This window comes from Seriola lalandi, unplaced genomic scaffold, assembly GCF_002814215.2.
Source record: "Seriola lalandi dorsalis isolate HSWRI2012SDOR001 ecotype SW California unplaced genomic scaffold, Sedor1 jcf7180002054901, whole genome shotgun sequence".
Lineage (NCBI taxonomy): Eukaryota > Metazoa > Chordata > Actinopteri > Carangiformes > Carangidae > Seriola > Seriola lalandi.
The window spans coordinates 1136945-1150068 of record NW_019525453.1 but is presented as its reverse complement, the minus strand read 5'-3'; the positions used below and the strand labels follow the sequence as shown (position 1 = coordinate 1150068).

The following is a 13124-nucleotide window of genomic DNA, read 5'->3' as shown; positions in this document are numbered from 1 at the left end:
ATATATATATATATATATATATACGTGTGTGTGTGTGTGTGTGTGTGCCTGTCATAGAAGCTGTAACCTACAGTGGATTTTCTTGTAGTGCACCTACATGTGATGCTGTACCAAGTAACCTGAAAACCTGTAACACAATACAATAAAATACAATAGCCTGCAGAAAAGAATGCCTTTGTTAAGTGTATAATGTTCAATTGCTGATGAGACCGTGTAAGGAGAAGTGTGAAATAAACTCTAGCAATTGTTTGGTGCACAATCGGTGCTGTTGTTGTATTGATTTTGTATTTTAACTATTTATTATCTTACTTTGGCCTCCTCTTATCTTAGATTGTACTGGTATTTATGTTACCCTGCCTATTTTTGTTCACTTTAAAGCAAGATTCAAGCTATTTATTTTTCAGCAGTTTCTTACTCTGTACTTTTGTCTCCATGGTCAAACTGAACAATGTTGACAAAATGTTTGATTGTGGAAATGTAGTGTTGGTTGGGAGGACTGGCATTAATGTAGCTTGCTGGCTGGGCGGCTGGCTAGATCATGATTCTTTTATATAATTTGCTCACTTCACAGGGTTTCCACCTCGGCTCTTGAAGAGGTTTAGGTCATAGCATCACCAGTGGGATTAGCATTTTATGCACAAAGTTCACAATCCAATCCTTTATAACCAACATTACAATGGAAAGCAACTATCATGACAAAAAGATTGTAGTAGTATATGTGGGATGTTAAACATGCTCAGGTATTTTAGAAGTTATTCAGGAAGAAATCTGACTCTGTTATTGCTTTATAAATTACATACGATCATTCACAAAACAAACACTCGATGCAACTGTTACAATGACAGAAAACATATTGTCTATTTTTCACACACTGTACACCACCAGTGTCCATGACTTTGTCTCTGCCCTCATGTCCTCCATTTCTACCTAACCTACCTTCCCTTTCCTCGGAGCAGAAAAGACAAGAAGGCCAAAGGCACCGAAGGTGAGTTGTGCTGATTAAGGTGATGAGTAGCTGGCCACACAGACACATAGTTAGAGGTAGATTTAAGGGTGATTGTTAGTAGCATAAGTGCATGGCTAGGTGCCCTTATATTAGTCTGTCTGTGTCTGTCAGGCTCAGTCACACACCAAACACGGAATTGCAAAAGACACCTATCATATCATCGATAGTTATTGATAAAACCAGGTGATTCCTCTAAAAGAGCCAGATATAACATAAACTGCTTGAAGATTATCCGACTGTGGCACCACACAGATATTGATTTAATGCATTGGAATTAAATTAGTAATGTAATCAATATGTTTGCTAACTGCCACTGACTTTTTACACGTCAGCACAATCTCAGCTCAGTCCAGTCTGTTAGTTTGTTGGCCTGCCTTCCTATCTGTCTGAGAACTACTACAGCCCGTGCCTTCTGTCAAAGTAAGACTTCAGTGAGTTTTTCTGGGAAAAACACATGTGAAGTACTGTTTGCACATCATGTCAGCAGACAAATAGTAGCAAGAGTATGATGAAAAAGTAAGATATTTTAACAGAAATGGGGGCGCAGTCAAGGGAAAACCATCAAAATTGAAACAAAATTTACTTCTGAGAGTTTAAAATCCATTTTTAAACTTTGAAATCAATCCTTTACTGAAAAATGTGCCATGGTCATATTAAAGTAAGTAAAGTTGCTTTTAAAGTAAAAAGAGGTCAAATATTTTATGAATACAGCCTGAAAATTGATTGAAGAAGTTGCTTCCTGTTATCTGCTTCATATCTTTATGAATTGAAGTCCATCTTTTCTGGATGGTCATTTCCTATCCCATGTTTTATTCTACCACCACATCACCAGACGAAACCCACCCTTTAACATCAGTAAACAAACGTTAAACTAAGGGGACTGCATTTCCCAAACATCTTTGTAAACGACTTTCCAACATGAAACCATATGAAGCGAGTATAACTCCTATGAAAACAGGAAAACAACGTGTTCTCTGGGTTTGTTACTGCTGTCCGAAGCTCTGCCCCCGGACAGAAAAGTAAAATACACAACAACAGATAAAACTGCTCAAAATTAAATGTTGTCGTTGTTCCAAACAGCTCGAGGCTTTCTAGCTACTTCTTGTTTACTTAAGCAGCTACATGCATTGCCCTGCAAAAACGGAGGCGGATGTTTGAATAGTGTGTTTTAAACGTAACGACTACGTTAGCATGGTCATAAGAACCAACCGCCAGCAGTAAACTCACCGTCAACGTAACGGTAGGATTCACCTACACCAGGAAATACAACCACTACCAGTAACGTAGCGGGGTCTATTCATTTAGAAAATGACTTTTAAAACACGTGAGTTACGCCTGCTTTACCTTTAGCTAACTGTTTCCACGAAACCTTTGATGCTAACCACACGAATCACAGCCGAGCTAGAAGCAGCGTGACATGAAAGTAGTTAAGGTGATGGTAACAGGGATAATGTGGGAGAAGATAGGCGCCATGAAGCGCCTTACATCGAAGGTATGATTGCAACCCAGAGTAACGGATTTCAGAGGGAAGCATGGGGTTTGCTTGACTGTTTCAAAAGGACTGCTCCTAATCATTGTGGTTGATAGTACCGGTTGAGCACCTATATATATATACTGCAGCAAAATCGATGTATATCAAACGCAAAATCCAAAAAGCGTTGAAACAGCGGCTGTTGCTGGTGTATAAATCACGTGATTTAAAAGGGGGTAAAATTAAACGTTACCTGTTGCGATTTCCAACGATGCGTACCGGGAACTTCTCCAAACGTGGCCTCTCGCTCTGTTCTCCTCCAAAAAATAACGTACGCCCCACTATCTCAGCCTCCAAAAATCTCCACTACAGTCCACTCCACACCGACAATCTGGCCAGGGCTCAGAGCAGACTTGTCCGTCATCCCCAAGACCCGCCCCATACAGTGAAAAACATCTTTTGGCCGCTTTTCATTGGCTCAGAGGGATTACTGTATTAGATATTGAGATGTGATTGGCCCCCCTCGCTGTCCATTCGCGTTGGAGGGACGTTCGATGCAGATGTGGCAGCGGTAGTGCGGCGAGGTGGCTCCCTCTAGAGTTCGAACAGGGTCACTGCAATATGTTGATGTTGTATTCATTTATTTCTACATTTTTCAGTTCAGATTTTTGTGGACCACTCCTGCAGCCACCATTGAAATAGGAATTTGGGTAAGTTCAAGTTAAGCTTTATAATTTAGAGTTACACGCTCCTTTTCTACTTAGAAGTTAATTCATCACACCTGTTTTTGGTTAGACTTTTTTTTGTATGTTTTTTTGCTCTAGCTTTTTTGTTTTTCGCAACCATACTTTAAGTAAGTAATCAATAGACATTTTGTATTGTTCGTTAATTGTAGAAAATTACAACTGATGCTTGGAATTCACACCTAAAATCTCTGATGATGATGGACACATTAACCGATTATGTGATTAGATTACTTTTTCCACAATCATTTATTGTTTCTCTTCTCAACCCATGCTTACTCTCACACACAGACATACACACACAAAGGACAGACTGGTCGTTGCATTACATAAGGTATGGCTACTGCCACTGTGGGCACACAAAACCCACACACACACACACACACACACACACACACACACACACAAAACATACACGCACACACCTCTTACATGCCCACACCCAGATTACAGAAGCTCAACTAATTGGCTTATAGTGTGAGGCAGCATGGAGATGTACAAAAGAGGAGGAGTAAACAACCATATAATGGCAACACTAATGTTTAGTAGAGTAGTACAAAAATAGTAGAAGAAATTTTAATGAGTGAAATACAAATATTAAAATATTTTGTGACATAAATTGACAACATGCATGACAATCCATCATCACATTTTGCTGCTTGATGTGGATCCAAAGTCATAAATATAGTAACTACGTGTGTTTCAGTGTACTCACCATAAGCAGAGCAGCATGGATTCAGCAGAGCAGCAGACCACAGCAGGCGAAAGCAGTGTGCACACACAAACACAGATAGATGCAGGGGTATGAGCACAGAAAATCAGACATTGCTTTAACCTCAGGCCTTACTTCACATCACATCAACATGTTTATTTTATGAGCTGCGTCTGCTACAGCAGAATCCCTCAGTTAGATCTAGTTGAAAATCAAGGTGGAGTAATAAGGAATTATAATATCATTTTATCATTTACATCATATACATAAAATTTGATTTTACTGCTTTTTACTGCTTTTATCATCCATGCACTATGATCCAGATACAGAATTTATCCAGTCTGCTTATCAGTGAAGGGGCACAGCTGATTCCTGTTCAAACCTGACTCCTGAGTATCCAGGATAGTCATGAGAAAAAGACAACACATAGCAGATCTCTTCTCTGGTGTGACAGCAAGCAGTCATGTTTTAATCTAATTCTATTGACATATTATCCACATGTTAGCAGAGTGAAAGGAAACACACCCACGCTGGGACATTTAATCACACAAATAATACATGGCTAAATGCATTAAAGTCACCTCCCTCTGTGCCCGAAGTCCTGTCTCGAAGTCAGCCTGACTGTTATCAGTCTCAGTGTGGATCATAATAACAATAATACAGTGTGTTTAAGAGAGGCTATCACTTCATTAAAGCTGACATAAAAAACATCCTAGGACTATCTGATCACCATTTTTAAAATCAAAAGTCAGAAGAGAGAAAGTTTAAATGTGTGATCCTGAAAATGTAAAACCTGCTCCATAAATGGGAACTGGCAGGCTGATTTTATTTTTACTTCATTACTGCAGAGTATTGTTACTATCTCTTTGACAGTGAGTGTGCCATGAAAGTTTTGCTTGGTTCTATGATGGATCATTTTTCCATCCATTCACCAGATTGAATGAGATCACTGTTAAAAAGATCACAATGAAGACAAAACGAATGCAAACATAGGGCTCTGCTATTAGTTGCCCGTCCATGATTTTCTAGATCTCTAATAACAAACAAAAGAAGTCAGAAAAATGTACCTGATCATCAAATGTCCCATATTGCGGAAATAGTCCCACACTGAGATTAAGACAGTCGTAATTCTTGACTCTACATCTAATCAGCCTGACCTGATCTCTCTCTCTCTCTCTCTTTCCTTGCTCTCTCTCTTCCCTGCTATGTCTGTCCACCTCCTCGCCTCCTGTTTTGCCTTACTTAAACCACTATGTGCACTATATGTTAGCTAGCCCACTGAGCAGTTCTCACTTTGCCCCTATGCTGCTGACTGCCTTGGCTCCACAGTGGAGCTGATCAACCAGGCCACCACTGTCCTGCTGTAAACCAACAGACTGTGCTCCTGTCGATAAGCTAACAGGCCTGGCTATCAGAAACACAGTGTCCCACAGCCAAGGAGCTGCAGTAAGCTAGCTTGTCGGTTTCCCATGCAGGCATGAGATCAAGCCAGTACAGATTCCCTGGAGGATTAGTGGCGAGTCCTTCTGAAGGGAATTACCCTGACACAGCCATCTGGACAGCAAAATATTGCCCACCAGACCAACTATCGTCCAGCCAACTCTGTGCCCTGATCTGAGGAACAGTTAGCTATTGCCCAGCCATCCCTCAACCCTGAGCTGAGGAACCAAAATCATTCAAACCTATGAAAACAGTAAATTATGGCCCCAGCAACAGTGTACCTTGATTCAAAGGAAAGCAAACTATCGCTTAAACTATCAATTCAGTAGGTACGCAGTAGAAGAATGCTTAAATTAAATGGCTTAAACTGATTGCAGCTAAAAAGTGATTTTTAGTTGAAATTGGCGACATGTAGCACTCTATCAAAGATTGTGAATAGGTCCAAAGATCATGTTTGGAATATGGATAGAATTTGCAATCAGTATGAGGGTTATGATACAAGATCTTCAAGGTTGTGGTCTAGTATTCAAATATTATTAGACTTTTCGTTCCATACAGTTAGGACACCAAAATTGATGATGCCTTCTTCCTTTTTTCTTTGCTTTTACAGTGTGTTTGTGCAAGCCACAATGCCATTTAGCTTGCTCATCATTAAGCTTTTGTGTGCCACCAGTTGAAGTGTTCCATTAAAAGTCAGACTTCATTAAAGTGCAATTAGACAATGCACGCTCTACATAAACGCTATCACATCCTCACTGCCCATTAGCCACTCCACTTGGTGGAAGCCTGTTGTAATACATCATTGTTTGATCAACCATGTGCTTGGAAGAAGGAAGAAATTATTTTAGAATTTATAGTTTAAATCCTAAAAAACATTTTCCAGTATTATATATTCCAGTATTAATGTTGTAAAGGTGTGACAGGTGTGTCTTCTAATACTTTGCAAACAACTGCTAGGCGTATTCCAAAACCCAGTGCAATAAAAAACAACACTGCCAACCTATATTTGAGGACAGCTCTGTGTAATTCACATGACAAAATAAACACATATTACGCAGAAGCAATACCAACAATACCAATACCAGCAATACCAGAATGCACTACCAATGTATTGACCTATTACCTAAAATATAGTCTGTTTAAATAGAGCAGAGAAACACCATGCACCTGAAGGAAACACATCTCTGGTTAATCGTGTTCAACAGGAATTCACTGAAACCATCATCTCAGACCACAATATGTAATAATTTACATTTGTGGTCAGTAATAGGCATGATAGTCCATTGCTCACTTTCCTGCCAATAAACCTGAAAATCATGTAAAGTAAGTAAATCATCAAAATAGATGATGTTGTTTAAGTATAGGCCTACATATTTTAGATAGATAAACACATGCACAGGTGTACACACACCCAGCCAGACCCTGCACGAAAAACATGATAGCACAACATAACACACACACACACACACACACACACACACACACACACACACACACACACACACACACACACACACATATCAAGCTGTATTTTTCAAGCTACTTGCCTGAACAGAGTTTCCCTGTATTTCTCCTCTACTTCTCTCGCTCTCTCTGTCTTCACATGAGTCAAACAAATACCAAGACAATGAACAAACACTTCTCTCTCAGTTGATATGTGTTTGTTTTATGTAATGTCAACCACCAGCCCTCCCGCCCTCTCTCTACACTTCTTTGTATGTGGTAACTCTAAACTCCAGGATCAGGTGTCAGATAAGGAAAGGAGGAATAGAGAGAAGTTATTAAATAGAAAAAACCTGATGGACGGATAAAAACAAAGATAGGTTGCCAGTCAGAAAGATTAAGAACTCAGAACATTGAAAGAAGATTAGGCAAGAAATGGGTAGAGGGAGGGAGACTCATTAAATTTTAGTTTACTCTGGAACTTGTTCTGCAGTTGTCACTGTGTGTGTGTGTGTGTGTGTGTGTGTGTGTGTGTGTGTGTGTGTGTGTGTGTGTGTGTGTGTGTGTGGGAATTCATGTCCTCCTAAGTGTGTGTATGTGTGATAGATGTGTGACAATAGGTTTACAATTAAGAAAGTTCAACCAGATAAATAAACAAAGTTTGTGCTTGTTTTGTGTGTGCACATGTGTGAGTAGGGCAAACCTCACACCCACTCACACCCACAAATTATGAAAAGGCACACAGAACGCCTCTGTGCTGTTATGTACCGACTCTCTAAATGACAAATATTAAGTTGAGGAAGATGTTCCACTTGTCTCTTGCATAAATTCTGCTGAGGTATTTATCATTTAAACTGAAGCTGTTAGATGTATGAATCATAAAAAAGCCAAAGAATGCATGAAATCACCACACTCCACCACTTTCTTACATATTCAGTTGCCACTCCATTTAAGAGGCCACGTGATTACCATGTCATCGACAACATGTATTAGAAATCTATAAATCCACTGTCAGTATCTTAGGTCAGAAAAACCCTAATATACTGCAAAACAAATCTATACAATATTTGAAACCCCAACAAAAGCGTAATAAAACACAACTTTGTGAGCCTTATTGGTTTTACAGATCGTCCACTTGTGCCCTGGTACCTGGATGCACCACAACAACAGGTTTGCATGAAATGTCTGATAAGCTTCACTGGGAGCTGTCTTTAAGCAAATGAGCTGAGATTTTGTCTTCACTTGAAGAATAGTAGTTCTCTGTAACAGGCAAATCATCTCTCTAAATAGGCTGTCAGAGAAGGGTAAACTAGATTTGAGTGCTCTTTAATGTATTCATGTTTATAATATGTACTGGGGATATTTGATGGTGTAAATTTGTATAATACATAGTTTTAGACTGATTATTTTTCACTATATCTATCTTCTTATTTCCCTATCAAAGTTTAGAGCTCAGTTTTCCAAACCCGCAGTCCTGTGGTAAAGACCAGTGGTGGTGATGCATCACTGCCAGACTATGATGCATAATACTGAGAGACCACTAGAGGACAGCAGCTCCACTTTGCATCACCAGAGACTCATCTGAATCCATGACAAATGAGGGGAAAAACTAAACTTTAGCTTCACTGTAGTGTTTGGTTGAGTGTGATAAAAATGGTAGTATAATCTTGAAAACATAGTGATGTATGTCAGATTATCTTTATTTAGGATGAAAGTTTCGAATGAAATTGTCTGAGAGAGGAGCCCCATCTTCCCCACATGGTAGACCACTGGATGTGGTCTTGTTTGGGTTTTTTTTTTTCTCGTTCTTTCGCACTCTACACAGAGTCAAACAGTCATACTGAAGCTGTCCTGGAAAAATGTGAAGAATTTTGTGCTTTTCATACCAAGAGAGTGGAGAGGAAAATTCATATCTCACCCCAGCTTAATACTGTAGCTGATTATGGAGGCCTTATGTATTCTGTGACACCCTAACAAATACCATGTTATGAAATTGAATCTTAAAAACATTAATGGAAATTTTGTTAATATAATGCTGCCAACATTATTGCATAGTATTTCTATACAACATAAACTCATTTTAAATTGACCTCTTTAAAATTCCTTCTGTTAAACCTTTATTTTGTTGCCAATTGGCTACAATTAAAATTTCAATCTCTCTTTAAATTTCCATTGGTCTCAGTTTATTATCACTTTAACTTTGATTGCCTATATTTTGCAGGAAGTGGCAACATTGTCAGGGCCTGATAATGTGGATATAACTGTGTTGCTCTAGTTTGATTAGCAGATTAAGAACATTGTGCAATGTTGTTCTGCAGTTGGAGGATATTTCCAGTTGTACTTTAGTTTTCCATCAGTTTTATTCCAAATCATCTTAGAAGTTGAAGAGGCGCCATCCAGATTTTTCCAGCAGCCACCTGTCGTCCAGACTCTGCCCCCGCACAGACAAACTTGACGTGAGTGTTTCCTGTCTCAAGTGGAAACACTGGAAAGAATCTCATCCTTCGGTATCCATGGTAACGAGCTGATCCTTTGCTGCAACTTCCACAACCAAGACTGAAAACTGATACTGAGGTTTTCATATCTACTGTAGTCTTGCAGGGAGGTTGCAGTGTGATTTCCAACATCTAAAGTACACAGTACTGATAAGTTGTGCCAACACTCTTTTGCTTTCAGTATGAATATTATTCAGCAAGACATTTTGGCAATAAGTTCGTCAAACACTTTAACCTGATAAATACATCCACACCTGTAGTCAAGATCTCCATCCCTGATAAAAACAGAGGTCTGTGCAGTGCTGCACCTCACCCTATCTGATGGTGTACCATGACCTCTTTTGATTTAATTTAACCTATTAGTTTCAAGATATTTCTCAAGTTATCTCATAATTTTCCAGCAAATTAAAATAACAAAGTTGCTTCCATGGCCACTCTGTTCAAAAAAATTAATCTTACTACTGGTTCATCACTGCTCACATTCAAATCATTTCCAGCAGTGCTTGCATGCAAACACTGAGTAAACCGATAATCATTCCTTAACACAAACAAACACACACAGGTAAATTTAATGACTTTCACCTACTTTAGTATCTTTAGGGGAGTATTTATTAGAGGTTTATTAAACGTTTTATGCAAATGAACTCATTGTGTGTAAGTGCTCCCTTCTTACTATTAGATTAGATCATCTTGTTTGGAAGATGTATAGTCACCAAAAAATCTGTATAACAAGTATCTAATCTAACCGATAAAGGGGAGGAAGAAAACCTGTGGAAGAAAACAGCAGAAAAACACGTGAAACTGCACTGAGCTCCTTTGAAATCTGCCTGCTCCTTTTGAATTTATTTTATCTCTTTTATAGTTCTCACCATCTCTCATCCTCCCATCCATTCATCCCTTTTCTTCCCCTTATCTGAGGTCAGGTGGAGGTGGCAGCAGTTCAAGCAAAGTAGTCAAGACGTCCCTTTCCTTGTTTTTGCAAGGTTTTTGTCCCCCTGGGGGAGAGGCGTTCCCTGGCCAGGTGAGATATAATAATCTCTCCAGCGTGTTCTGGGTTTCCCCCGAGGCCTCCTAAGAGTTGGACATGCCTGAAATACCTCCAATGGAAGACGCCCAGGAGACACCCTAACCAGATACGCGAACAACTTCAACTGGCTCCTTTCAACATGAAGGAGCAGCGGCCCTACTTCGAGTTCCCTCTGGATGTCAGAGCTCCTTACTCTATCTCTAAGGCTGAGCCCAGCCGCCTTGTAGAGGAAACTCATGTCAGTTGCTTGAATCCATGATCTCAGTCTGTCAGTCACTACCGAAAGCTCAATGCTAACATGGGCTGGGGATATCGTCAGTTGGTGAAGGAGCACTTGAGGAACTACTGAACCAATCAACTTTTCCTCTGAGGAGGAGGCAGAGTCTGAAGACTTCCCCATATCCTTGGCAGAGGTTGCTGAGGAAGTCAAGAAGCTCCTGAGCAGCAAGGTTCCAGGAGTGGATGAGATTCACCCTGAGATGCTGAAGGCATTGTGAAACCTCTATGCCACGGTGCTGGAAAGGAGACTCCGACTGATAGTCAAACCTCGGATTCAGGAGGAGCAATGCAGATTCTGTTCTGGCCGTGGAACAGTGGACTAACTCTTTGGTAAGGTTACTTGAGAGGTCATGGGAGTTTTCCCATCCAGTATACATGTGCTCTGTGGGCTTGGAGAAGGCCTACAACTGGGTAGCTTGGGGGATCTTATGGGGAGGACTGTTGCTACGAGCTATCTGGTTAGAGCTAGAACCAAAGTGAGAGTTGTGTCTGTATTCTCAGTAGAAAGTCCAACACATTACTGGTGGCTGTTGGCCTCCGCCAGGGTTGTCTTTTGTCACCAATCCTGTTTGTGATTTGCATGGACAGGATTTCAAGGCACAGCCGGGGGGGAGGTGTGTGTCCGGTTTGGGAACCTCAGAATTCCGTTGCTATTCGCAGATGATGTGGTTCTGTTGGCCTTGTCACACCATGACCTCCAAGTCTGAGGGCACGGTTCTGTGACGGAAAACAATGGATTACTCTCTTTGGCTTGGGATGGAGTTTCTGCCCCAGTGAAGGAGTTTAAGTATCTTGGGGTCTTGTTCATGAGTGAGGGTGGGATGGAGCAGGAGACTGATGGAAGAGCGATGCAGTGTCAGCAGTAAAGTGGGCGTTGTACCAGACCATTGTGGTGAAGAGGGAGTTGAGCCGGAAGGCAAAGCTCTCAGTCAATCTAAAGTCAATGCTGATCCTCACCTATGATCATGGTCATGTCTCATCCGATCATATATTTTCTGTTCTTCCATGTTTTTTTAATAACTTTGTCATTTGTAACGATTTTATTTTTCTTTTGTTAAACAAATTTGACTCTGTTGAGTCCCCTTGTTTGGGTTGGTTACCAATTTAGTTATTTTAGCTGTTGATTAAACACATTTTATTTTAAAATTATGCACAATTTTAGCATTATATTGATTGGAATATTAAAGGTACTAAAACTTGATTTTGACACAGGGCCCTTAAACAAGACGGTACCTCATGGCTCTACCCCCCACCCACAGTTCACTCACAGAGGTGTTTTCACTTACATTGCCCGATTAGACCTCTTTTCCAGACTGTGTGGGTGCAGCACAGACTGTGTTTGATTAACAGCTCCCTCACTTTCCTGTTAGTTGTTTTTCCACCTGGATGAAGACAATTTACATTGTTACCATTGTTATTAGTTAATAGATTTTGGTGACATCACATGATTTCCAGTGTATGTTATTAGCAGGAAGGCTGAAAACACCTGTGTGGGTGTGAAGGGCCTTTCCATCCACAGCATATAAAATAATAAAAATCAGACTTACCTCAACCTATTACCTCATTTAAACGTCACTTAAATACATCAGTAAAAACTAATAATAATGCAGTGGCATGCAAAGGTTTGGGCACCCCTGGTCAAAATTTTCGTTGAATAGCCAAGCAAGTAAAAGTTTCCTAAAAGACATAAGGTTAAAGATGACACATTTCTTACTTTTTTATTTCCATCTTTTACAGTTTCAAAATAACAACATTTTTGCCAGACTTGGCCAAACATTGACATGCCACTGTATATACTGCGTATCTACAAACACAAAACTCTGAAAGAGGCCATTCTACATAATAAGTACTTTTTGATAATTACATTACATACATACACCTGTAGGCCTATATTTGAATGACAATAGCCTAGGCCTACCTGGAATGTTTACTTAAGTGAAACTGTGAATGCAGGTCTTTTAGTTTTAATTAAGTGTTTTTATATTGCTGCATTACTTTTACTTAAGTAAACAATTATGTACTTATTCTACCACTTTAATTGGTTGTACACTTTGCTTTGTCAAAAAAAGTACCTGAAAAATACTACTTAAAGTCTGTAGAATATTTATCATTGTTAATAATCATAAATAATATTAACGGAACAAACAACAGCCTAAAATAGAAAAAACAAAACAAAAATAGAACAGATAAAAATACACACAATAGTCAAATGTATTTGACTATTGTGCTAAGTATAGACATGTTAATCGATAGATAGCCTACAGTAGAAGTTCACTTTTGATTCTAACTCTTTTCTGTTCCTTTTAATTGCACTTTATTTTTATTTCTATCTGAGGGTTTCCCCGCACTGCACGTGCATGTACAAGCAAGTGACCTAGCGCGCGCAGCTTTTCAGTTTTTTATCCTTCCAGTGAACCGAGAGAGAACGAAAGAGAGAGAGAGAGAGAGAGAGAGAGAGAGAGAGAGAGAGAGAGAGAGAGAGAGAGAGAGAGAGAGAGACTGTCTTGT

At 39.7% G+C, this 13124-nt stretch overlaps 1 protein-coding gene across 15 annotated transcripts in view; it reads right to left on the bottom strand.

Moving 5' to 3' along the window:
• epb41l2 (erythrocyte membrane protein band 4.1-like 2) overlaps nt 1–2919 on the bottom strand; it is a 50890-nt gene extending 47971 nt beyond the window's left edge. For 4 of the 15 annotated variants that reach the window (XM_023430061.2, XM_023430063.2, XM_023430062.2 and 1 more), the window contains exon 1: nt 2731–2905. The gene's annotated coding sequence lies outside the window, so the exon portion shown is untranslated. Of the gene's footprint in view, nt 1–2730 lie in introns of all 15 variants that reach the window. The other 11 variants (XM_023430066.2, XM_023430069.2, XM_087180392.1 and 8 more) reach the window with 6 other exon arrangements.
• Nucleotides 2920–13124: the final 10205 nt, after the last annotated feature.